We start from the raw sequence: 27,043 nt of genomic DNA, 5'->3' as shown, positions 1-27,043 counted from the left end.
TGGAGTGTGTGGTGTGGGAATTCCGTGGGTCCAGTGAGCCCCCGACTTCTGTGAGCAGCTCGACAGTTGTTTTACTGCTTTGGAAGATAGATCCTTTCTCCCCATGCTACACTCACAGCTTCTCAGGGCACAGGGAAGATGGCACCAATTTGTTTACCCATGAATGCTTTTTTGAGAGGCGAGAGGCCTCTGTGCTTCGATATTTTCCCCCTGGACAGAAACCAGGAGCGGGGGAAGCAGAGTACCACTGTGTCGTTTTACTGTTTTTATCTTTCTAGCCATTTGAGAAGACTCGTCTACCTTTCAAGCTTAAAATCTCACAACAAAAAGCCCCTCCTTATTATTATCACTCATTATTATTTCCAGACAAAGACAGGTTGTCAAAAAAATTCAGAGCAGAAAGAAATCTCCAGAAATGTCCCCCGATCGCATGTGGATTTTCTCTGCTACCTTGTGGATTCAGTCAGAAGGAAGGCTCGGTGGGAGAGAAGCAGGAAAAAAAATCTCTGCATATGTTCTTTTAGACCATTGAGATCCCTGCCCCCCACCCGCACACTAATTTCATATTATTGGTCTATGACTATACAAGGTTGCCTATGTTGAGTGAAAACAATACATCTACAATAATCCTTTGCTAACACATATATTCTTGGTATAATACTCTACATTGATTATCATTTTTATGTGTACGATCTACTTTTCTCTTTCAGTAATGTCACTGCCTAGGCCTTAATTTCATAGACAAGGGATGAAATATAAAAAGGCCAAAAATTAGTAGCTGTTTCAGGGACAGTTGCTGCATTACAGCAATAGCCCACAGCTGCCAGAACCCCAAAACTCAGTGGTTTCAAACATTAAACACTTATTATTGCTCATGAGGCTGAAGATCAGCTGGGTAGTTCTAGCCTCTGCTGGGCTTACTCTTATCAGCTGTGTTGGTCATGGCTGGGATCTCTCGCATGTGTAGGGATCTTCTGGGGGCTGTCTGGTCTAGGACGGCCTCACTATTTTGTCTGATGGTTGGCTAATTCTTGACTGGGACAATGGGCGTGACTCATCTATTATCTCAGCACCCAGTAAGCTAGTCCACACTTATGATGTTGACGGCAGTCCAAGAGAATGAGTGAAAGCCTCAGATCTGGTGCACTGGCACCCTCACCAAATTCCATTAGCAGAAGCAGCCCACAGCGTTAGACCAGATTCGAGGGTAGAGAAAAGAGATTCCACTTTTCAGTGGGAGAGGCCATAGAGTTACATTGCAAAGGGTGTGAATACAGGGAAAAGTGAACATTTTTGGCCATTAAAACAAAACAAAACAAAAAACACATTGTATCACAGTAGTTAATAGAGTATTTCCAAAGCGTGCTCCACAAAACACTGGCTCCATATAATATTAACTAGGGGTCTGCAAAACAACACGCCTGCACACTTATACAAAGGGGAAGGATGGGTTTCCATGACGAAAGACCACTGGAAAACTGCCCTTATGAGACCCCCTCTCTGTGATGTCCTGAAATGAGCTAGCAGGGTCAGTGTCTCCAACTCTCTCAGCAGGGGCAGCCACAATGCCCCAAAGGCTCAGAAGCTCCTTCTTTTCTCAGCATCAGGGGATGCAATGAGACTCAATTTCCCAAAGGCACCCTAAGACTCTGGATGCCAGGCAACTGGGATTTCCAGCAATCCCCCAGGTGGCTGGTATCCAAGTTCAGACTGCAAGGTGTCTGAGCCCAGTTCTCCCCACTGAAGGCTGTTCTCATGCTTCCATCATACAAAGGGAGAGCAATACAGTGGCAGATTCCTTTAGAGGAATACAGTCCCTCAGTATATTCAGCAGCACCCTGCCCCAGTATACCTCTCTCTCATCTCCACAGGACTCTGGGAGAACAAGGGACCCATGCACCTGCTGAGACCTTGCACCAAATGGCATTTGCTGGTGTTTGCACACAGGCTGTTCCATGAAAGGTTCAAAGAAAACTTTTCAGGATTCTTTGACTCTTTACCATAGGACCTAGTGTCCTTGCTGATTGACTCTCCAGTAGAAAGAATATACAGCTTCCCAGACTTTTTTGATTAAAGACACCTTTTCTCAAGAAGCATCTTGCAGGGCTGGTGTTACATAGAATGTGTGTTAGGGAATGATGTCTCATTTACAGGATAAATTTCAGTAAAATAAATACATCAAAAATGCAAATTCATATAAAACACTCATTGTTTATTTTCTCACATATGCTTATTCTACTTTCAATCCCTTCTGAGGAATTTCTGACAGTCAAAATAAGCTACTAAACAGAAGCAACAAGAAAAAAAATAAAAACAAAAACAAAAACAAAAAATAAGTTGACGTTAAAGAAGGATAAGGCCAAGAAGGAAAACAGTTAAAGCTGTCAGATAAAATAGCCCAGTGCCTGTTACATTTTAGGCACCCACAAAAAGTGTGTTGAAACAGAATCTGAACACAAAATTTAATTGGAATGAGTAAACAGAGAAAAGTAATAATTTATTATTCATTCAGTGAATTTTAATTATGCCTCTACTATCTGTCAGTCACATAGGTTACTGGGGACACCTAATGAAGAAGATAGGAGTCCTTGTCCTCAAGAGGCTTGCAGTCTAGAGCAGGAGCATCCACCTAAGGCCCACAGCCAAATCCTACTCACTACTTGATTTGGCGAATGAAGTTTTATTGGAACACAGCCACCCTCATTTGTGTATGTATTGTCTGTGGCTGTTTCCCTGCAGCAACTACAACAGCAGAATTGTGTACTTACTACAGAGACTGTATGGTCTGCAGAACCTAAAATATTTACTGTCTGGCCTTTTACAGAAAGAGTTTGCTGAATGCTGATAGACTCGAGGTCCATCTTTAACTGTTCCAGCTCTATATTCTATCTCTTAGCGAATGTGGTCTTTTTCTCCTTACGGTTTCAGTGACTTCTACAAAAGAAAAAAAAAATGACTCTGAAGTCTCTATACCTAGTCGTAGACACTGGAGGTATTTCTGGAATTTCTCTGCTTGTCCCATAAAAGCAATTACCTGGTGTACCTCCTCTACATGTTATTCCTCTGTCTAGGTCAGAGTTGACATGCAGATTAGAAAAAAAACAAGAAATGTGACCATTCAGATTCGAGGTGCATATGGAATACTTTAGTATTGCTCTAATAATATCTTGCTTTACTTTAGAAGCTTTCAAATTGCTTTATCATAATTAGCTTCTTTTCTCTAATATACAAGGGATATTAAAAAACATCATTGGTATTATCACTGTCCAGTTGTGAAAGCAGGCATAGGGAGTTAATTCACTTAAAAGGGCTGGATTCCCTGACAGCGAAAGTTACTTGTAAGTTTTAGCAACAGGGTGGTTCCCGGATTCTAGCCCGTGAAAGAGCTAGCCTTCCACTCAGCTGACCTGCCTTGAATCTCCTCCTCCAGGAGCTCATTTCAGTTTACCTGCTCTCTGCCCCCAAATGGTGCAGGCCAAGGGCATATCCCATGCTCAGCACTGTTACTGTTAGGTGAAGGAACGATGGCACAGGTGTCACTGTTATTTCTGTCCTGGAGAATTCCCGGGGTTGTGGTCTCTGCCCGTGTGCTTCTATAAGCCTCTCTTCCCTTCCTTGTTCCCACGGCTGATGCTGTTTCTCTGCAAAAGCGGCAACAGTAAATGCAATCAGCTCTGGATGATGGGAAAGTCTAGAAGCCTGCGCTTCTTCAACAAAAGCACTTCCTAATGGAAAAGATGACTTTCGCCTCCTAGTTCTGAAAAGCGTATTTCCAGGAATGGAGCGACTTCAGAAGTCTAAGAGATTTTCATAGGAAAAAAAAAATAGAAACCGGACTGTTTTCTCCTAGAACTGCTAGAGCTCAGCTGCTGTTTAGATCTGGGACTCCACTCACTCACTCTGTCCTCCATGTATTGTATTTCAATAAAAACTTAATAAACAGAATATTAAAGATTTGAAGAATTATACAAAGTATTCCATTTCTAACCCTGCCATTTATTTTATTTTTATGAGATATCAGGACCAGTTTAATAAGTATAATAAACATAAACCCTGGCATTTATAACACCATTCACCTGATTAATACCAGATAATATTTTCTAGAAGTGCCATTTTAATAGGAATAAATGGATAAACAGATATGTCTTAGACTTACTCTTCCAAGATTGCAGGAGCTCAATTTTTGAAAGCAAATTAACAACTGAAATCAATATCTTCCCCATTAATTCCATATTCACTGTAAGAGTTTTACTAGTAGAAGAAAGCAAACGGTAGGCTGGTATTGGACCAGCTAATGCTGCCTTTGATGCATGTTACAAAAGTAGTGCTTCTCACTCTTTTAGTCTTAATTGGTGGCTCTGGGTTTGCTGCTACGGGTATCTTTATGAAAGCACATGGGCACAGCACATGCACATAGGCACAGTTGACGGTTAATATTATCAGATTCATCTGGGGCAGGGGGGAGTATGACGGTTTTTATTATATTAATAATTAAATTTATTATCTCCCACTGCCTTCTTTTTTCCTATCTCCAGGCTAAGGCTTTCCAAAATGCTGATGACTTCAAAGGAGACTCAAAGACATAAAAAAGAGTATCAACAGAAATGGGTCCTTCTTAGACCTCAAAGAAAGAATAAGGAGCTGAGTATTCAGGAAATCAAACCACATTAGATAAAGACTACTTGTTGTCACAGAGCTGAAAGTAAGCAGTTCAATACCTTGTAACTTACTCAGAATCCAATTAAAAAAAACCACATTATCAATGAGGGTATGTGGAACAGGTGCTCCTTTACAATGCTGGTGGGAGTAAAATTGTTACAGAAATTTAGGGGATCACTTTTATAGCATTAATCACCACTTATGTAGTTATTTATTTATTTATTTTAAGTTTATATATTTATTTTGAGAGAGAGAGAGAAAGTATAAGCCGGGGAGGGCCAGAGAGAGAGGGAGAGAGAGAGAATCCCAAGCAGGCTCTGCTCTGACAGCCCAGAGCCCAATGTGGGGCTTGAGCTAATGAGCTGTGAGATCATGACCTGACCCGAAACCAAGAGTCAGACACTTAATCAACTGAGCCACCCAGGCACAACATTGATCACAACTTAAAACATACATATGCTGGAGTGCTTGGGTGGCTCAGTCGGTTAAGCATCCGACTTCTTGATTTCAGCTCAGGTCACGATCTCGTGGTAATGAGATCAAGCCCTGCATTGGGCTCTGTGCTGGGTGTGGAGCCTGCTTGGGATTCTCTCTCTCCCTCTCCCTCTCCCCCTCTCCTGCTCACGCTTGCTCACGCTAAATGAATAAATACATAAATACATAATAAATAAATAAAAACATACGTATGCTATAGCACAGCAAATCTGCTTTTCACCATCTAACTTAGAGAAACTTTCACACATGATTACAAAGAGTCCTATGCATGAATGTTTATTATGCAATTATTGTGAAGTTGAAGTTTGAATCAGCCTAAGTGCCTACCAAAAGCCTTTGATGCAATAGGGTAGAACACCTGTGGACTATGATGTGTTTCATATGCTTTAATATGGAAACATCTAGAAGATTTGCTCATCTGTGAAAAAGCAAGCATGGCATACATTTAGTGTGATGCTGCTTATGTAAAAACGTGTGTAAAAACATGTGTGTAAAAACATGTGATGCTACTTATGTAAAAACATGTAAAAACATGTAAAAACAAGCATGCACACAAACACTCAAAACCTCATACACATGCACACACCAAGCCACACTCTTTGTTCAATACAGGTATTTATGCATGTATATAAATAATAGCAAATGATTTGATATTATTCTCACCAAACTTATAACAGAGCTTCTCTTCCTCTTACAACTGAAGAACTAAGATTCTTTATAAGGAGGATGTGTTTTTGTGATATTTCCTTGTTTAAAAGAATTAAAAAAAAATAAAAACTACTCTGAAATACTGATATGTGGATAAATGTCCAATCGGAGTGTGGTGATGATTCATATTTAGTAAGCACCTGTTAGGTGGGTGGTATTCTGTAAATTAAGATATCCTGTTGTGATGGGCAGAATTATAAGATGATCCCCAGGACTCCCACCCCTCAATGAACACACACAGACACTAATCTAGGTACTGCTGAGAAGGGATTTTTCAGATGTAATTAAGGCCCCAAATCAATTAACCTTAAAATAGGAGATTATCTGGGTGGCTCTGAACTAATCACATGAACCCTTTAAAAGCAGAAACTTTCCTCTGACCGGCCACAGAAGAGGGAACCAGAGATTCGAAGCATGTGAAGAACATGACGCTCTGTTGCTGACTTGAAGGTGGAAAGGACCACATGGTAAGGAATGTAGGAGCTGAGAGCAGCCAGCAAAGAAGATGAGACCTCAGTCTCCAGAGCTCGGGGAAACGAATTCCCTCAACAACCAGTAAGGTTGGAAGAAGACTCTAATGCCAGATGAGAACCTGCCTTCTCACGGAAACCTCAATTCCAGCTCCATGAGACCCTAAACAGAGGATCTGGTCCCTCTAAACCTGGACTTCTGATCAGCATAAACAGAAATAAATGTGTGTTGTGTTCAACTGCTGTGTCTGTGGTCGTTTGTTATGCAGTATTGTGAAATGGATACAGCCATGGCATGCTATAGTAATAAGTAACCTCCTCCAGACCTCAGCAGGTTAACAGAACACACGGTTACCTCTTTCTCCTGCTCTGGGTCTCATGTGAATGTCTGGGGGTGGGCTGGGATATGCCCCCCAGAATTATTCGGAAATAGAGGATGAGCTGCACCTTATAGAACATATGATCCCTCAGATTCTCAGGGGCTGAGGCAGATACAGTATTGCACACCAGCTCTTGGGTGCCTCGGGCCAGAGCTAGTCATATGGCACTACCTGATTTCAAGGAGCGGATGGAGTATTTGATGAGCCTTCTCCATTTGCCAGAGGAAACTGATGAGATGCTTACCTTGACCTTTTGAGAAATGTATTATCAATACCTTTGAACAGATGGGTTCACTGAAGCTCAGAGAGGACATGCAACTTGCTTAGCATCACGCAGGCAACAGAGTCTGGATATGAACTCAGTTCTGTGTGGCCTTGAATCATGGGTTCTTTTTGCTTTACCGTGCTGCCTCTTCCCTAGCTGAAGGATCTTTTAGAAACCACCAGAGAGGCTTGGTCTGGAGAAGAAAATACACAACTGAGTCAGAAATTGAATGCTATCACTAAACCTGGATCTTTGACTTACCTGAACAAAGCACATAGCGTCTCAGTCTCCCCACCTATATCATGAGACAGAACCCACATTTCATCAAATCTAAAGGGCCACGGTTATAGAATTTGCCATTATTTCATACACCACTAAGAAAGAAAGATTGTTCACTGCTAAATGATGACATAGCAGTGATTATAAGACACAGTCATGAAAGAATGTGCATGTTAGAATTACTGAAATTTACCCTCTCCTTACTTGAAGTTTCTGTAGGTAAAAAGACCACACGGAGTATTGTCATTAAAATTTAATCTTAGGGCTCTGTGAGGAATAGGGCTGGACTGAGATTAATAAAGAAAAGGATTCATTTGAGAAACCTTTGTCCTTCCCAGTAACTCATGTAAGACTTGCACCCCTACTTACTTCTGAAGGGATTTGGGGCAATTAAGTCAATAACCATGAGATGTTAGACATTTAAGAATGATAATAGAAACTTATATTTTACTATCTTGCAAATACGGATCCAAGTGTCCTAAGTATTATAACAAACCCCCTATGAGTTAGATACTCATATCTCCATTATAAATATGAAAGAATTGATTTACAGAGAGATCAAACAAAGACACACATCTGGGAAAAAACAGTGAGGATTCAAATCCAAGAATCTGGTTGTAGAACCCAAGGTTCAAACCCAGAGTCCCAATCTACATGCCAAGCTTCCCTCTTTTTACAGCCTCCATCCGAATCTTCCACTCACTAGGCATTTCTCGCAACCTTATTCCTGCCTTCAACTCCATACCCATTTTCAGGGCACCTGGATGGCTCAGTCAGTTGAGCATCTGACTTCGGCTCAGGTCATGCTCTCGCGGTTCACGAGTTTGAGCCCTGCATCCGGCTCACTGCTGTCAGTGGGAAGCCCACTTCAGATCCTGTGTCTCCCCTGCTCTCAGCACCTCCCCCACTCGCACTCTCTCTCTTTCTCAAAAATAAAAAAAAAAAACAGGGGCGCCTGGGTGGCTCAGTCGGTTGAGCATCCGACTTCGTCTCAGGTCATGATCTCACGGTTCATGGGTTCGAGCCCCTCACTGAACCCCATGTTCGGCTCTGTGCTGACAGCTCAGAGCCTGGAGCCTGCTTCAGATTCTGCGTCTCCCCTCACCCTCTCTCCACCCCACCCCTACTTGTGCTCTGTCTCTGTCTTTCACAAATGAATAAACATTAAAAAAATTGTTTAATTAAAAAATAAAAAAACATTAAACCCATACTTATTTGCATAATTTGTACTTCCCTTTCTTTAACAACCTTTGTTATTCTCAAATGGGAGTGAGTTTTACTTTGTCCAAAATCCTGCAAAAGATAGTACTGCTATGAGGATGTAGACGGCATTCTGTATTGCACAGTATCAGTATTCAGTAAGCATTTGGAGTCAGGTACCAAACACCCTCCCCCTAGAAATCCACATCTTATTCCCTGGATCCTGTTAGTTATCTTATGTATCAAAAAAGGGTTTTAGCAGATATGATTAAGTTAATGGTCTGAATGAGATCAGGAGATTACCCTGGATTATCCAGGTGGGGCTTAAATGCAATCAAATGTATCTTTATAAGAGGGACACAGAGGGAGATCACACACACGTATGGAAAATGAGAAGGCAATGTGACCATGGAGGCAGAAATTTAGGAGGGGGCGCCACAAGCCAAGGAGGGCTGGAGATCACACAAAGCTGGAAAAAGCAAGGAATAGGGTTATCCCTAGAGCCTCCACTGAAAGCATAGCCCTGCTGACATCTTGATTTAGATCCAACAATATAGATTTTGGACGTCCGGTCTCCAGAACTATGAGAGAATAAATTTCAGTTGCTTTCAACCACACAGGTTTGTGTGCTAATTTGCCACAGCAGCCATGGGAAACCAACACAGAATTATTCAACACAAATCAATATTTCTAAAATAATTTATTCGGATCAATTAGACAATTTTTCACTTTTAAACTGGATCTCTGTGCATAGAATTCTCAATATTGAAAATGCATTATAAAGACGTAACTCTAGAAGCTCCTGGGTGGCTCAGTTAAGCATCTGACTCAATTTGGGCTCAAGCCATGACCTCATGGTTTTGAAATTGAGTCCCACATCGAGCTCTGCACTGGGTGCAGGGCCTGCTTGGGATTCTCTCTCTCTCTCTCCCTCTGCCCCTCCCCTGCTCACATTCTCTCTCTCTCTCTCTCTCTCTCAAAATAAATAAATAAATAAATAAGCATTAAAAATATGTAATTCTAAATGTGCACTGGGCTAATTACAGCAAAAAGTTGTGATTTGATCTAGGACATTATTAAAGGAAAAAAAAATCATTGAGTGTATATAACATCAATTCAATTTTCCGCCTGAAGTTAAAGGGATATCATATGATAGGCTGATGTCTGTGACTAAAAGTAGAAGTTTACCACAATAAAAATGGCGTCTTTCATTTCACTGCTTCCAATAAATGGGTACATGAAGTTTCTTGAAGTTCCAGTGATATTTAATTTCTCACCCAAGACATTTCCATTGTTCATGTCTTCTGGTAGAAAAAGAAAATGAACAATTTTAGAAACATGAAAGGTATCCACTCAAAAGCATTACATGAAAAGGGCTAGCACTTTCACAGAAAGGATGGTGCTCTTTACTCTCAAGTGCTAAGATTTACCAGTGAGGACTTCTACTATTTCTTAAATCCTTCATCACTGAAATATCTTCAGCTATTCTTCAAATTAAATGCAAGATCTTTATAACAAAAAATGGAGAAAGTCACTTCATGAGACTTTGATCAATACAAAATTAATATTGCAGCTACAATGAAACTCTGGAGCGGGTTCACAATAAAAAACTTCAATACACCCTGTAAGTGCTGCCAGATAAGCAGGAAGTTACTTTTCATTTGAGCAGTCAGATTTTTCTTCTGTCTGCAAACAGAGCAAAATTCAGGACATTTCGCTACTGGAGAATCTCTAATGAGTGGGTAGTAAAATACCCACCTTTCTGACTGCCACTGGATATCAAAAAATTACTCACTTCTGACTCAGTAATTACCCACCAAAAATTTAGATCAAGTGGTCGTCACGTCACCCAAATTAGTACCTGACAAGGAATGCTTCTGGCAAGGCTGGCAGCTGAGAAACAGGAAGTGAGTTGCAAAACATTATTAAAACTTGAAAATAACAGCCTTAAAGGTGTGTGATCTACCATTCAAATACTCAAAAACTACTACAGAGAGAAAAATCACGCCTGGGCAGAAGGGATGCTCAGGGAGCCAGTGGAGGAGAGGAAGCACAGGAAACTGTAGCTCAATCTTCGCTCACTCAAAGGGCTACCTTCGGCTTCTTGCTGGGCCATTGTTATTACTACCACTATCTTTTCAAATGTGACGAAGTCTTGTACCAGTAGTATGTGGAAGGGGGTAGAAGTTCCAGGTGTTTGTTTACACTTGACTCCAAGGGCTACAACCGTGCTCTGAAAAACTCTTACCAGCGGGTTGAGGTACTTCCCAACACAGATGCAGTCCAGGGTTCGGATCCCTTCATTACCTGACAGGAACGGCAGGAGGCTCACCTGAGAATCTGACCAGGTACCTTTTGTGACTCAAGTTTTCATGTGTGAGGAAACCTGGCACGGGTCAAAGATCTCAGCTCGTCTTTGTCTTCATGCTGAGAGTCATCTGGAAGTGGATACAGATGTCTCAGGAGAATTGAGTGGTTTCTTGATATTTTGACTTGAAATTAGTCTGACCGGGTCACAGAAATTCAATTTTTTTGTTTGAACATTATTTTCGGTAAGATCATTGCAGTATTCACTCCACCATTCAATCCATATTCCTATAATTCCACTTGAGCATGACAAACATAGGCTTTGGAGTTATGGTGACTTCTGAGTTCTACTGTCATTTATTTTTTGGTGATCCATACATTGTGTGTGTGATAAAGAAAAACACTAATAACACTGTTCATTAAGGACTGCTCCTGTCATTCATAAAACTTCAGTCAAAAATTCTTTTGTTAGAAAAAAGATAGCAAACATTGAACCAGATCAAAAGTTGCCCAACTATAGCCCATGGACTAAATCCAGCCTGGTCCATTTGCTTACATATTGTTTGTAGCTGCTTTCCTGCTATAATGGCTGTAGCACTGAGTAGCTGCAACAGAGACCACAAAAGAGAAAAATATTTACTATTTCACTCTTTACAGACACAAAAAATTGCCAACTGGATAAATTGCACTAGATAACAGCATGGATATTATGTGGATTAAAGTCTTTACTGCAGGAACGTTCTCTGGTTTCTATGTCATTATTTGAGACTCTCTTGGCTGTATTCAAGACCCACCATGGTCAGGTCCCCTATCCTGGTACTCTCTTACTCATTGTCCAGTCTCATCCAGGACTGTGTTCCCCAAACACACTGTGCTCACTCACACTTGCCTATCGTTGCTAGGCATCAGGAACACGAAGTCCATTAAGATCTGGTTCCTGTCTGTAAAACACTTGCTATCTAGCAGGAGCTAATTACCTATAAAGCACAGTGCCTGCAACAGAGTACGTGTCACCTATAGGTGGTTGAAATGAATTGAGCCAAATTAAAATATATACAAGGGAACTGTTGCTCCCATTCTGGCATCACCTCCAAATCAGACTGAAAAGTCCTTGTTTATACTACAAACTTATGGAAGAAACTCCCTGATAAATCCTTGAAAAGTTTACCTAACAGCATTTTCTAAGTTCAAGGCACACAGCAAAACTACTCTGCATTAATTGAAACATTTTACTAAGTCTTTCTATATAGGTGTCAAAAATGTTCTTTCTTTGAATGAGAGAGAAAGAAAGAGGGAGAGACAGGGAAAGAGAAACACAGGACTGATATTCTGAACATTAAGGACTGGTTTGTTTGGGTTATAGATAATTATTTGTGCCATGTCATAGATTCCATTATGCTATTTCCTGATAAAAGTAACATTATTGGTACTGCATTTTTCTCCTGAGGTGATACTTGGAGGTCCACTTATGAAATTGTGTTTAAATGAAGACTAATTAATTGTAAAAGGACCTCTTGGCAAAGATTGCTCAAATTAAATAATAATTACCAAATATCCTCTTCACGTTGTGCTATGTAGACTCAGCCTTTAAGTTCTACCAAGCTCTTAACAAGTCAGTCGTGGCTAGTAATTACTCAATAATCTCTTCCTTCAGTGGTATAAACCCCTCAGATTTTTTACAGCTTCTTGGAAGGAAGGAAGGAAGGAAGGAAGGAAGGAAGGAAGGAAGGAAGGAGAGGAGAAGAGTTAGGGAGGAAGGGAGGGAGGAAGAGAGAGACACAAGGAAAGAAAAGAATTTCACCTTTGATTTCCACCTAGATATGTATCACCTAAGGACTGAAAGCACTTTTAGTTCAACCACTCATCTGAAATACTCCAACACTAACTGGGTGAAGAAAATATTGGTGTCACCTTCAGGTGTCCAACAGATGTTGTCACAGATTTGGTTTCAGACTGGAATCCTAGACCTTTCTGGCACTGAGATCTGAATACTCCTACCCACTGTGACTATTACAGAATGTTGGAATTTGAGAGTATCTGGTAAGCACTAAGTAGGAAGGAGGAGTGGTGACTTGGTGTAAAAATGCACATGTCATTTTGGATCTGTTCTAGAAGCAAAGCACTTTTTATTGGGACAAGTGGCATAACCATTCCACAAGTCTTACCACACCTAACTGGTCCTGGGTGCAAAGTAGTGTGCTTGCCTTCATGACAAATTTGCGTGGTGTCTGTCTCACTTGTGGAAGTGTGAGGAGCATACGCAATTGGGGGAGTTACAGCCAGATGATTTCCTATGCTGAGAAAAAAATGGGACCAACTCTAAGAACTCCATACCGTTTACTTAACTTGGAGCTTAAATAGAAGTTTGTGAGCAAAGGAGGAGTGGGGGGGAGTAGTGGTAGGGGGTATCAGTCATACTCTCTGGTGCTATGGACTGAATTGTGCTTCTACAACTCATGTGTTGAAACTCCATCCCCTAATGTGATGGTATTTGGAGATGGAGCCTTTGGGAAATAATTAGATTTAGCTAAAATCATGAGGGTAGAGTTCTTATAAGAGGAGACACTAGAGCCATCTTTCTCTCTCTCTCTCTCTCTCTCTCTCTCTCTTTCCCTCCCTGCCACGTGAGGCCACAGCAGGAAGGTGACCGTGACCGTGCTGGCAGCCTGATCTCAGACTTAGAGCCTCCAGAACTGTGAGAAACACATTTCTGTCGTTTAAGCCACCCCGTCTATGATGTTTTGTTGCAGCAGCTCTAGCTAAGACACCTCGTATCCAGAAGAGTTTCATATTTTCTAGTAAAGGATGTATCTGAAGGTCTGATGTGAGTCTGATGCCTTGATTAATACATAAACAGACTCCGAGTGGCTCCTCTTCTTATCGCCAAGATACAATCTGGCACAACAGTTTTGTTTGATAGACAGCGTTGGCCCCCGCTTGTCAACTAGCCGGTGTGAAATAACATTATTACTGCATAATGTCGCGGCGGGCCGCATAATATTTCCATTGGATGACACACACGATGAAGAGATTTCAGAGTTCTCACCTGTTTGCATAATTAGCATCACGTATTTGTGAAATTAAGGTACCACTATCGCCGTTAGCAGCACGTTTCCTTCCTTGCAGGGTGCTGCGTGTGCGTGTTCACTTTGGAGAATGATCAGAGAAAGGGCCTCCAACTCCAAAGGCTCCCTGTGTCCCCGCGGTCCCCATATAAGGCACACAAAGCCCCCACTTCATCTCGCGGCCTTGCCCAAAATGAAATACCCAGGGCCGGCTCGAGGAATGAGACAAGAGAACAAGAGCCACTGGCCTGAAAGGCCTGGCTCCCAGTGTAGTTTCTCGCTCTACTGCTGGTTTGAAAGGATTCTGTAGCCATAGGCTATCTCCAGATAGAAAGATGGTTCAGTGACATCCCTTTGGTAAATAAGTAGCTATTCCTCCTCCTTCTAAACGTCACATTGAAGTAGGCTGTGTTTTCTGATTAATTCAGTTTGAATACCGCTGACTGTCTGTCACTGTAGTCATATGTCACTGGTGGCAGCTCAGAGAGTCTAACCCTCTCTAACATCAGTGCACACAATTCATTTTAAAATGTGGTCTAATAGTTCCCGAATACCTGCAAGGTAAAGGGAAGATGGGATGCATTTTCCCTCAAAATAGCCTGCAACCAAATTTATGAAAGCAAACTCTGTAGGCATCGTAGCATTCTTTGCAATGCAAAGGCTGTAAGTCACTTGGAAATTTCCCTGAAGGATTGTCTTCATCTTTTACCAGAGCCTGACCAAGCCCGTGGTACTCAGACACAGGAGGAGATATGGCACCTCCTCAGGTTTTCTTTGATGTATAATTAGAGAGGGACAAAATATCATAGTGCCCGTCCTTGCTCGGGTCTGATGGCGTAACCCTAGGTTTTCATACCAAGGAGCAGATCTGGGTGAGCCCTGGGCCCCACGACGTACCTCACTTTTTCAGTTCTGGAGGGAGAATGGGGTGGTGGAGACCCTGGGCTTTGGAGTCAGAAATCAGTTCAAACAGTAACTCTTGCTGTTAATGAGCTTCCTAACGTGGCCTACTAGATTTTCCTGGCCCTCAGTTCCTCATTCACAAAACGGTAACGGTATCACCTCATTAAGTTGCCATGTCGAGCAAATGAAACCCAGAACGGGAAGGTCTAGCCCCTGTCCCTTGTTCTTTGAACGCACGTTAGAAAACACTGCTACTAAAATATGTGCATAGCTTTTATGCATGCCCATGTGCAAAAGTGACAAGGCTTTGACCTAATCTTGCCCCAGGCTTCGGCCTCTACCTCCAACAATAAATATACACTCCTCTGTTTACAACTCCATAAACAGGGACATGTATTTCTGTTAACAATGCATGCTCTGGGCTGTCTCTGTGATCAATTACTTTATATCATTTTCAAATTGCCACATGTTTACATCTTTCCAAATAGCTGTCCCCTGAACCAAAAGGGCCTGCCTGACTATGGCATGGTCAGAAGGGGTCCCTTCAACTTATCACATCTAGAAATGCCACAGACAGAAACGCTTCCGGGCTATTTGCTAAGAAAACTAGCATAAGCTGCTTATCAGAAAATATTACATTTTCCCTGAAAGGTGAGCTGTTTTGTCAGAGGCTTGGGCTGTGTGAAATTCCTTTTTTGTCATGATAGGTCACTGCACTGAAGCTAACCGGAGACTGCCATCTCCCCAGTGGATGCCAGGGCCCTGGGCAAAATCCTGCAAAGCTAGCCTTTGTTTTCAGGACAAGTGCGCTATGGTTGGAATCCAAGCCCTATATAAATGTAAGTGGCATTAGCATTGTGATAATTGTGCAATTTTTAAAGACATATCAATCAACTTACCTTGTGGATCCAGACCCTACACAAAGCTTGGTGTTCTCTAGTTCCTCACGCTGGCTGAAAAACGTGGCAGAAAATATGTCGTTCTTCTTTTTTTCCTAAGCTCCTCAGCTTAAGGTTCAAGATCCAAAATGCTGGTACCTGAAAGCGTACCACAAAGGGCCAAGGCCTTGAGTTTCAGGTCCTGTTCTGTTACTTAGTGGTGGCATTGGGCAGGTCTTTCCAAATCTCTGCCACTGTTTCCACATCTGTAAAATGTCAATGAAAGTACCATTTCTCTTGGAGTAATTACGGGACTCGTGGGAAAACACGGAAGTAAAAATTCTTGTTCACTGCACCAGCCGGGACAAATGTAGACATGGAAATGACCGTGATTATAGTAGAACGTGTTATCAGATTCCACACAATCACGGCGAGAGGCTAATCACTGCCACTCTCAGCGCTGAGTTTTACACTCAGTGTGTTGGGCTCAGCCAATCAGTGTACTGTTTTAATGCTGGGTCGATTAACGACCTAGGAGGATTGGATTCTGCCTGGTTTATGGTCTGGACTATACAAATTTGCATTTTGACCAGAGACCTGGAAGAATTTACTGTGCTTCGTGAGGTTTTACAATGGAGTCTATTAAATGTAATATTATTAATAATAACAATAATAATAATAATAATTGAACACTCAAAAGGGTAAATGGCTCTCTGGAAGACATAATAGCTAGTAAAGATCAAGATTTAATTTACACCTGACTCTGTCTGGGTCCAAATAGCATCATCCAGAGACATGCAGCTTCATAGACTCTGTGCCTGAGAAAGCTTCTGAGAAAGGTGATGACCAGCTCTTTCCTTTAATTCTCAAGAGCAGAGAGAAACGGTTTACATGCGATTCTTGTAGATGTAAAGACAGAGCACCCAGGCTCACGTTTGGAGCAGAAGTATGAAAAACATACCAAATTTACCTCCCTCTCCCTTTCATTTAGAAGACTCAAATTCTCTCTTTCTCTCTCTCTCCCTTTTCCTCCTTCTTTCCGTCCCTCTTCTCCCAGCGTTTTTTTCTTTCTCTCTCTCCCTCCCTCTTCCCATGTCTCCTTCTCCCTTTTCTCTCTCCCTCTCTCTAGGAGAAACATTGGCCCAGGAATAAGAACACAAGACTTCAGGCATCAGAACCATATGGGGACACCAGCTCCACTACCTTCTAGCTCTGCACTTAGGTTTTGACTTTACTGCTCAGGCTTCGGCATCCTCACACCTGAAATAAACCCACGCTCCTTCTATGTAAGGCCATGGGTGGACCATGGAAAATAGCATAAACACGGTGCCTAGCCGGGTGCTCTCCATTAAGGAATGGAAATTCCTTCTCTAACCTGTACATAATATCTGAACAAAAGGTATGAGAGCAGCAAACTCAGATCACTCAGATTTTATCACTTTCTAAATATAAAGATTCTCATCAACTTGGCGTGTTTTTACTGAATCGAGTGACTATTTTCACATCATGCAGAGGGAGGCAGCGTTTTTTCAGGATTGTGTGTCATTTGGCTACCGGTTCATGGATGCACCTTGCATGGCCTCTACGGTTCTTTTCCATGGTTGTCTAGCGGTCAGGCTCAAGGCCTGTCCTATGTGCTCGGTGATCAATATATTCCAGTCTCGTCCCTTCTCCATCTCTCCCTCTCCCCTCCCCAGTGGTTCTGATACCTGCTTTGCAGCCAGCCCAAGGGCTGAACTCCAGAGGAGAGGGGTCTAGGAGAGCTCCGGGAATGGGTTTGGTTTGCGTTATTTGCGCTAACTGGTTGTAGGCGTTTTTAGCTTCTAATCTCATGTCCTTTTCTGAGCTGGTTACAAATCAACTCTAATTACCAGCTTCAATGTCCAGCATCAGGCAGGAGCTACACAGTACCGAAAGACACTACTACTTGAAGTCAAAAGTAGCCCCCCACGTGAGGGACAGGAAACAGCCCCTGAGACCCCAGGCGCCCCTCCCCATGGACATTCCCTGAATTCCTTCCAACTGTTACTTCCTTTTCTTAAGTGTAGAGAATATTTTTCTGACTATGAAGAATCACAAGCCATGTGCCTACAAAGCACACCTGTGATATGGTAGGTGTTTCTGTTCTGAAAATGATTGTACCGGAACCATACTGACTGCATGGGAAAGCAAAGTGATGGAAGAATTTGCTGGAACCTTTTATTTATTTGTTTATTTATTTGGAAAAAAAAATGGTAGATGAATCACTTAACCCACCGTGGAGAAGCAAGGTAAAGAGAGAATTGTTTTTCTGACAATTACCTGTGGCTCAAGTAATCAGAAGGCCACGATAGAACCCTCTGAGCTGTGCCACTGTGGATTCGCTCTGAATAGATAAATATAATCTAAAACACTTAGATCTTACGTGTTCCAAAATTGTCTGCCTCCTGGATTTGCCACTATTCTTATTATTCCAAAGCGTACACATATTTCTGTTTCAAACAATGGTAATAAGACACATTTTTGAATTGAAGGAAGACTCTATAATCTAGTGTATCTTTTTGTGGTGCGTTCATCTGTAAATGTAGCTTAAAAACCATAAAGCACTATACAACAGAAGGTATTTACTGTGGGTGCTACGTGCCTTTTTTATTTTTACACGTAACCACGATAATAATAAAAGGATTCCTGACCTGCTTGCATGCTAGCGATCCTGTTTCACCAGCCCCTTTGCTTCCTCGTGAATTTGCAGACCAGACCTGGTGAACCCTTTCCAATCTGACAAACGTCACCACCCATCCACCCGAGTCACCATATGTGGCTCCAGCTAAGAGTATCACCACACAATCATACATTTTTACAATGGGTCCATAAAACAACCATTATAATAAATGTCTGCTTAATTAATACATTAGGACAGAAAGCAATTTATTATGCTCTTATTTGCTATCATTCTCCCTGCTCAAATTTAATAATGCAAAAAGGTTTCTCAGATGCCAACCCCTGGAAATAATAAAAATACATTCATCATGGATGGTGAATGCAGACACGTCTGGCAGTACTGCTGGCAAAGAGGAGGCAGTGAGATGTGGAGAGAGAAGTCGGGGCTGTGTGCGCAAGCTTGGCTGGCAGGAATCGAGTCTCTCCGATGGAGGAAGGAACCTAGTGCAATGCTTGGCATGGCAGAAAGGAAGGTGCCCAGAATAACTATTATTACAATATGCAACAAAAGGCGGGGGGGGGGGGGGGAGAAAGGGAGCAGGGGTGAAAAGCTTTCAAGTCAGTTAAATTCATGAGGGCTATGGAGGCTCAAATTGAAATTATCTCACTCTGTGCTGATAAATAAAGGAGCTCGGGTACCTAAATCATGACACTAACTATACGTTTCGATTTTTTTAAGTAGTGATTAGGTGGATACTCTGGGGAACCTACCAGCCTTCACAGAGATAACAGACTCAACTTAATATCAACTTAAAAAGAGACTTGAATTCTAACCAATCTCATGTAATGAATTGAAATTCTATAGCTTTCAGAGGGGGGGAAAGATAAAAAAGCGACACGGCTCCATCCTCTAACTTGCTGTCAGGAAATATAATTTGTGCTCTCGGTGATTCACCTAGCTCATATGCAGCATGCAAATTTATTTCCCTAATAATCAGACCTGGAGATTGCCCAAGAGGATTAATAGCATCATTCCTTATGACCGCCAGGATATTATGCACCTCTGACATGGAAAAATTGTGTTAGTTCTACAGAGAAAACGCAAGGATATTTGTCCTGCTAGACAATATAATAGGCTGGTGCATCATCAGATTACAATGTCATTTCAAAAACCTTGAATACAAATAATGGACAGTGGGGGAAATGTTGGAACAACCTCCCTTAATTCAGTAGCCTTGAATTCACGTGTATTTCTGTGTGTGCTAGGCGGTGTATGCATATTTCTTTTATTAGAGCTTTCCAACATTGCATGCAAAAAGGCAAGGGTATTTTATATTCCATGAGATCTTGTCATTGTTTCTTGGCAAACAGATGAAAAAGACACGAGGAAAAGGGTTCTCTCTATGGTTTTGCTTTCTTTGTAACCCACCTATACACAGCCGAAGATAGCGTTCAGAAGCAGAACTTGCATTGGTATCCGCTGATTATCTGGAGTTTACATGTGGGGTGTGCTCCTTGGTATGTATACAAACATGGGTATCTACTAATGTAGCTTCCACTCCTGTCTTTATTCAAACATGAAGTCGTCCGTATCTTTAGTCGCTGAATATTCGATACTCAAGGTAAAAGCAGTATATTTCACAGTCGTTGTTTGGGACTATATTTTATTTTATTTCTTTATCTTTGACAAGGAATCGGTCAGAAATTTTCCAGAACGGTAATGTCTCCAGCTGTACTTTAGACCAAAGAACGCTGCCTTGAGACAAGACCAAATTTCATTATTATGCGCATGGGAGCAATAAGATTAGCTCCTACTGTTGCCCCTAAGGCGGAGCCGCACGATGAGCCAATGAGATGATGCTAATGTGCACGTTAATAGTATTCTGCTAGAAGAAGTTGGGATAATTAAACATGTACCGTCTCTTTAAGACAGAGCCGCACACATTTTCTTCGGATGGGTGTTTACAAGAATTCCAATTTCAGGTCAGAGCCATTTCTGAGATTGCTTAAGAAAGAGATGGGAATAACTTATCTTATTCATGTATTCAAGGAACCTTATAAAATGTGCAAAACATAACAGTTTTAAGGGGCAAAACATGCATCTTATCTTGACAGAGCTGCTTTATTATGTGTACCGTTGTATACTGACCTAATATATGGAGCATTTTTAGCTAATATACCTTGCAGGAAACCAGCCTTTAATGTGATGGATTTTATGGTATCTCATTAGGGTGTGTTTATATAACCTGATACTAAACACGTTTTCAGATTCATGTTCCTTATTAAAATTGTGAGCCACATTGATTTTTAGTTGGAACAGCCACAGAGTCATTTTTACCATTAAGAAGGGTAGCTCTGAACTTATTCCCAGAGCACAACTGTTTTCTGTACAAACTTGGGGACTTCCCCTTTTACAGCTTCAATTAGCGTGGTCTTCGTGGCATGGAACCCTGTCCTCTGATTGCTTGGAAGTGTCTGTTAGGTTATTATCCATAATGCAGAATTGTTCATTGCATAGGAAGTCCCCCCCACTTTGTTTTCCTGGAAGAAAAAATAAATCTATTAATTCTCCTGTTGTTTTCAGATCGATATCTTTGATTTTATGAATTAGCCCCAAATAATACTGATATATTGGCCCTGAAGAGTACATCTCTTCATATCTGAGCTGCTGACGTTTTCATAACTGACACTACCAGTTATGACAGCGTTTGTGTGAAAGTGGCAAATGAAGAGAAAAGGGGGGTGGAATCCCTTAACGTTGCGAGTTGTGTTAAACAAAATAATGACTTTCACATGGTGAAGTCTCATTTTGTAAACTGATCCTGTGGGGTAACTCAGAAAGTCAGCCGTAAATAGTGTCCCAAGGTATTTCAGTGGAGTCAGGGGAAATAATGACCTGGAGGTACTGTAAATAGTTTAAATTATTCGAAGGTCTTTCTAAGAAATGTAATGTGAGAAGGGAGAGAAGTGCTTTTTCTCTATTGTGAAGCGAGTACCCTTTGGAGGTGATCCAAATTCAGAATGCAAATATTTAGAGAAAAGGACAATCTTTCGAGAAAAGCAAAAACTTTACTTTTCTTACTTGTTACAGCGAAGCTAGTGAACACAGTCCAACCAGGACAGAAAAAAAAAAAAAAAAAGCGCATATCCAGACAGAAGCACCACTCTGTTTATTTCACTTTTGCATTTCAAAATAAGTCACAAGCCTTTAACAGGGAGAGGGGGGACTAGATTTTTCACAGTGACATACAGAAAACCTATGGAATGAATATCATTACCCCTGATAGATTGAATATTGTTAATCGTGTGATTTCATTTTAACCATATTTATAACTTTAATTATAATCTTGGAATTGTAGTTCACAAACCTCGAGCAATCGCTCTCTGTATTTGGCCTAAGAAATTTTAAGTCAGAACTTGTTCTGAGAAAAGAAGACCGTTTCCCTTTATTTTGCCTCTGGCGGGCTATTCATTATTAAACATTAAAGTTGTGTCAATTACTTTCATATTTGATGATTATCCCAGTTTTTCCACCAGCTAATCAAGTCTTCTTTAAAGACGTGTCTGGCAGTGACTACGAACCGGTTTGTGCTTTTTGTCTTCTAGTTAACCATAGCAATTGGTTATTTTAATTCACCCCACCACCCTACTACCCATCACCATCATTTCCAACTAAGATAACAGGACGACTTACCCATTTATTTTAATCAGGGTGAGATTGAACTTTCAAAGTTACTCTTTTGCTAAATACAAGAGCCAGGTTCACGTACTGGTTTTAAATGGGGATGAACCGAGCTATCCTGAGAACAACTCTGTTGTTAGTATTAACAGCTTCACAGTTATTCGGCTTGAGGTGTAATTATTTTACCATTATTACATGCAAAGCTTTTAACAAAACAGTCGTTCCCTCCATTTAAGCAGAGAGTTTTATAATTTATTACATCTCTTTGGTCATCAACACACTATACAAACAGTTGGCCACCGGTGACCAATTACATTAAGGTTAAGCAACATAACTTTAAATTAGAAATAAGCTAATGTATCTTCATCAAGGGCCTGCTGTGTTTTCACTGCTGTTTATGAGATGATACTAAATGTGGATATAGAGCACGCTCACTGGGACCAATTCCTTTCGGCCTGAAAATGGGAAAGTCTCGAGTGTACCCGGGTCCAGAGCTAATTAATGGGATAACATCTGCTTTAAGCATTCAGCTGGAGTAATTTCTATCAACTTCCCAGCGAAGGTGCAGGGGAAACTGTCAGAGAACTAAGTATCTATCATGAACCATATTAATCTGTGACAGGACTGCAAAAGGCACATTTCGGTCTTGGTTTTATATTGATTTGGGGTGCTGCTATTATCAGCATGGGGTTCCCTCCCATTCTCCCTCTCTTTGATGCATGAATAATTGTGGGGTCTCTACGCAAATAGCCTATTTATATACACACAGGCCAGGGAGCTGGTCATGTTTTCAAAAATTCAGTGTAGAGGAGATAAAAGACAAGAATAAAACAGCCATGTTCCTCCTGAAACAATCAGTTTTAGCCACAAAGACATTTATGTTGTTTTATCGTATTACTTAAAAACGCAGCAGGATTTGCTAAAGAGAAATACCAGTACTGTAAAACAAGCTTCAGAAGGGATAAGCCCACTTATTTCGTGTTATTTCATGTTATCAGCTCTTGTACAACATGATTCCGGCTTTAGTAGCAACTAAATAAAGGCACCTGTCCTGTGCAGTCATTTACATAAATCCAACCCGAATGGAGGAAAAAAGTAATTCTCTGACACCTTACGACATGTGACACGTGCGGAAGTAGCAAGAGCAGCCATTCCCTTGGCAGCAGCCTCCCAACAAGCTAACCCTTTATTTTGTACCAATCCTGTATTCCATACTTAATGTTTTGTTCGTTTCTTTGTTTTGCAGCGAAGCGGGAGAAAGAGTTCATTTTAATTAAGAGTTCAGGGAGAGGTGGTTCCATGGGTCTGCGCTTTTGGAGTAAGTCCTGTACGCCTCCAAGGCAGTCACACAAGCCAACAGCACTGAGCTCTACGATCCCAGTGGTCAACAGAAAGAGGAAACATATACACTGTTCTTAGTGGTTGAGCTAAAGTATGCTGATGGTCCTTTTTAATAACCCTGGACCCAATAACTGGCATACATAAAATGTGATCCTGAGGAAGAAATCGCAATAATGACCATTCACCTTCACCTGAAAGCTGACGGGGTCAAAGGCCAAATAGCTCACAATGAGTATGGGGGAATTCACCGGCTCAAATCCCACAGCCTGCCGAAAAGGGTCCCGCTCAGGGTTATTTATGGAAATGAAAATGGGAGAAGAATCAAGATATTTTTTTTTAAAGAACCTTAACACTTATACCATAGAGGGGGGAGATATTTCTTCAGATATTTAATAATCCACCAAAATTTTTAATATTGCCAAATTGAAATTGTGGCTGTCCCCAGTTCACATATTTATGCAATAATCTTGTAGTAAACTAATAAGTTGTGTTGGTTAATTGCCAAGCTATTTTGCATACAGTTAAGTTGTGCATATAAAAATACGCATGATGAAACATGTAGTATTTTATACCCCAAAGCAACTAACATGCTCATACCTAATGCATGCACACACACTGTAACCCAGGACAAATTGCTCGTGTTAGTTACTACCACAGGCTGGCAGGCCGGAAAATACATTTGGTGCCTAATATGCATAAGCACAGAAATATGGTCAGGCTCATTACTGTAATAAAGCTGTGATTTGCCAGCAGGATCAGTAGAAACACACTTGAAGCAGTCTGTCCCTTCCACTAGTTCATGTGCCATAAAGCAATGAGGTTGTAACAAGGGTGAATCCTCAATTCAGTTGGGCTACCTTGTCTGGGTTATTTGAACCCTTATTTGCCTTAAGGGGCCCATTTGCTTGTCCTAATGTGTACACAGTGATAATGTAGCCATTTATGCAATAAGGAAGGTCTGCAAAACAGTAGTCTGCTCTGCAATAATGCGAAGTAGCAAGAGTGTGGGGAACCGGCAACCGTTGGTCCAATTACATAATTCTGCGGAGACGTCTTCAGATCAGAGAGGTGGCTTTTGAATGTGCTTCAGAGCAAGTGGAGTACTGGACAAGAAGAAGCCAAGTAGATTTCTTTTTAGTGCTCTGATAAAATTAGAATCACGTTGATGAAAGAAAATGCCCTGGGTCCTCTGCTTGAAGTTTCCATATTAAACAAAAGACTCTTGAAAAATTATAGAATTTACCTTGAGTAGAATTGATATCGCTTCCATGAATGGTGGAGGTTTCCTATTTGGAAAGAAGGCGTTAAGGTGTCATTTCCCACGGGACGGAAAGGGAGTTCAGTGATTACTCAAGGGCAGTCTGAGCACAGAGATGAAGTTAAGGTGGCCCCAAACGTGCCACGATGCCCCTCGATGACCTCAAGTATTGTGGGGCCCTGTCTTTGTTGTTGCAGTCATTGGACGGACTTGTGAAGGCCATTCTTTGTAGAGAGCTAAAAAACTGAAATCCAAGTTTGAGGTCCACTGGCAGGAGCTCTGAAGATCCTATAGTACGTATTTTACTTTTATGTTTTTCTTTTTGTTTTTTTTTTCTAGCTTTAAATGAAAGCTAGTTCTGTATTTTTACATACCCATGTAAACAGGCTGAAAAGCTGGTAGTGGAATATAATTAGGAAGAAAAAAAATATCTATAAAGCACAAGTCTTTCCCAAGGTTTGGAAGAGATCCTACTCATCAACTAGAAGAAAATAATCCAGAAAGTGGCACATTCTACTTCCAGCACTATTTACCATACCCTCCTACGATAAATACCAAGAGTGCCAAAGAAGCATTGTTGCTCTGGCCAACCTCAATTAACTGCTTCTTGTAACACTATGCTGACAAAGATTCTGAAGTCACAGGAGGTCTCAACATGCACAAAGAAGGGAATGGTGGCGTGGATTCCAGCTCTCTCCACCCTCGGGTGCCAATGACCAGTTCCAGACGTCATTCCCAGCACTGCCATCCTCTGTGGTCTGAGAGGCCCCTCTGCATTCCTCATTCTTCAAGATGCAACTTCACAGAACACTTCCAGAACTTCTTCACCCTGGCGTGCTAAGAACTTTGGGTTGGAGTATATAAAGAATGAGTGTACACCATTCACAGTAGTTATATGTGTTATTAAATATGAATCAGGTTTTAGCCGCCTACCTTCACATGGGAAATGGAATATGTAAAAGTAATTTTATGTTTATGTTGATTCTCTTTGGGAAATGGACATGCCATGGTGTAAGTAAAACGGACATACCCATGGCTAATGGGGAGCACATCTAGGTTGGCCTAATGGAAAAATGGAGAAGACAGCTCTCTGGGTAGTAAAGTTTTGCTGGGATTCAGAATATTTGCATCCTGCCAGTATTCTCCCCCACTGGCCTCTGATGCCAGCAGAATTGCTACTGTGAGTTGACGTATCATCTCCAGGATGCCTCAAGTTGAAGGCAAGCAAACTACCACGCAGGGGTACGCACTAAATCAATAAGCTTATTCCCTAATATCAAAGCAGCTGATAACTTCCAAAGAGAGGGTACGAGCTAAGGGAACTGCAGGATCTTTCCTGTTATTTATCTTAAAGAGATGGAACGTAGATGGAGTAGGAGCGTTAGCAGCACAGATCTATGCTAGAAAGCCCTCTCCAGACAGAGCTGACCGTGAAGGCTCTGGGTTCCGGAGGGTAAAGGATGTCAAATCCAATCAACAAACGTTTTTAACATACCTCCTAGATGCCCTGGCATCCATTGCATAATGCACAGGTGTGGCATGAGCAGATGTTCGAGGGTCACAGAAAAAATGGCTTAGTCTGAGAGATCTCACTGCTAATGAAGAGGCTGCTTTTCCTTGTTTTTATTTATTATGATGATTTTTTTTTAAACTGTGATTTTTGTACTCAGCCACAGAAAGTATAAAACTACAACTAGCATTTTTCCATTTATACCACTTTGAGAGCTTTGTCACATTTCTGAGAATTGAACATTTTCCCCCACGTGGGCACTTTCGATATCACGTTTCATCTCTGTGAAATTTCCCCTCCCGCCCCCAGTGCTCTGCTTAGACAGGCGTAGTCTCTGCCCTTGAAGTGCTTATGGTTTCGAGGAAGAGGACAGATGAGGCAAACGGAAAGAATACCCTACCAACACTGAATATTACAAACGGCTCTGGAGAGCATCAAATAAATAGCGCACCGTGGGCGGGTGCATCGTCATGGGCCTGGGCCCCCATGGGAGAGGCAAAGGCCACCTCTGCTGGGGGCCATCAGGAATAGGCCTAGCGCGCGTTTCCTGAAGTTACTCAGGGCTGCTCCCTAGCTTACCTTTAGAGTGGAGGCTGGATCTCATCCCGGGAAGAAAGTCTCCTTCAGTGGGAACACCGGCATCAGTCTGGGACCATCATATGTGGCCACTTTGATCATTGGCGCACTCTTTTCCAGACGGGCCCTTTTCAACTGGAGGTTCCCTGGGGGAAATGCTGGTTCGGGGAAACAAAAACAGCTATTGATGTTTACTTTAAAGGCATTTCCGTTCTTTGGCTTTTCTTGTCTTCCTTTCTCCCCATGTTCCCTTTTCCTCCCACCCCCACTTGCAGCCTCCCTAAGGTCTCCCTGGATTTGATCTACTGACCTGGGTGCTGAGGCTAGATTTGAAATCTTCTGAAGGGTCCTTAACATGCCAGAGTTAACAGGCCTGCCTGGGCCTGCTGCTGTCTCCGAACTGCCACAAACTCCAAGGATTGTTTGG

General features: G+C 41.6%; 1 long non-coding RNA gene across 1 annotated transcript; it reads right to left on the bottom strand.

Annotated features, from left to right (window-relative positions):
* Positions 1-21,396: 21,396 nt before the first annotated feature.
* LOC122496876 lies at positions 21,397-26,934 on the bottom strand. Its single transcript, XR_006300977.1, has 2 exons — positions 26,620-26,934; positions 21,397-25,374 (listed from the first exon to the last, which is right to left on the bottom strand). It is a non-coding gene; the product is annotated as an uncharacterized LOC122496876 (long non-coding RNA).
* Between the last annotated feature and the right edge of the window lie 109 nt (positions 26,935-27,043).

The sequence above is a fragment of the Prionailurus bengalensis genome, chromosome A3 (assembly GCF_016509475.1).
Source record: "Prionailurus bengalensis isolate Pbe53 chromosome A3, Fcat_Pben_1.1_paternal_pri, whole genome shotgun sequence".
NCBI lineage: Eukaryota > Metazoa > Chordata > Mammalia > Carnivora > Felidae > Prionailurus > Prionailurus bengalensis.
Note: the sequence above shows the minus strand (reverse complement) of the source record. Positions and strands in the feature narration are given on the sequence as shown.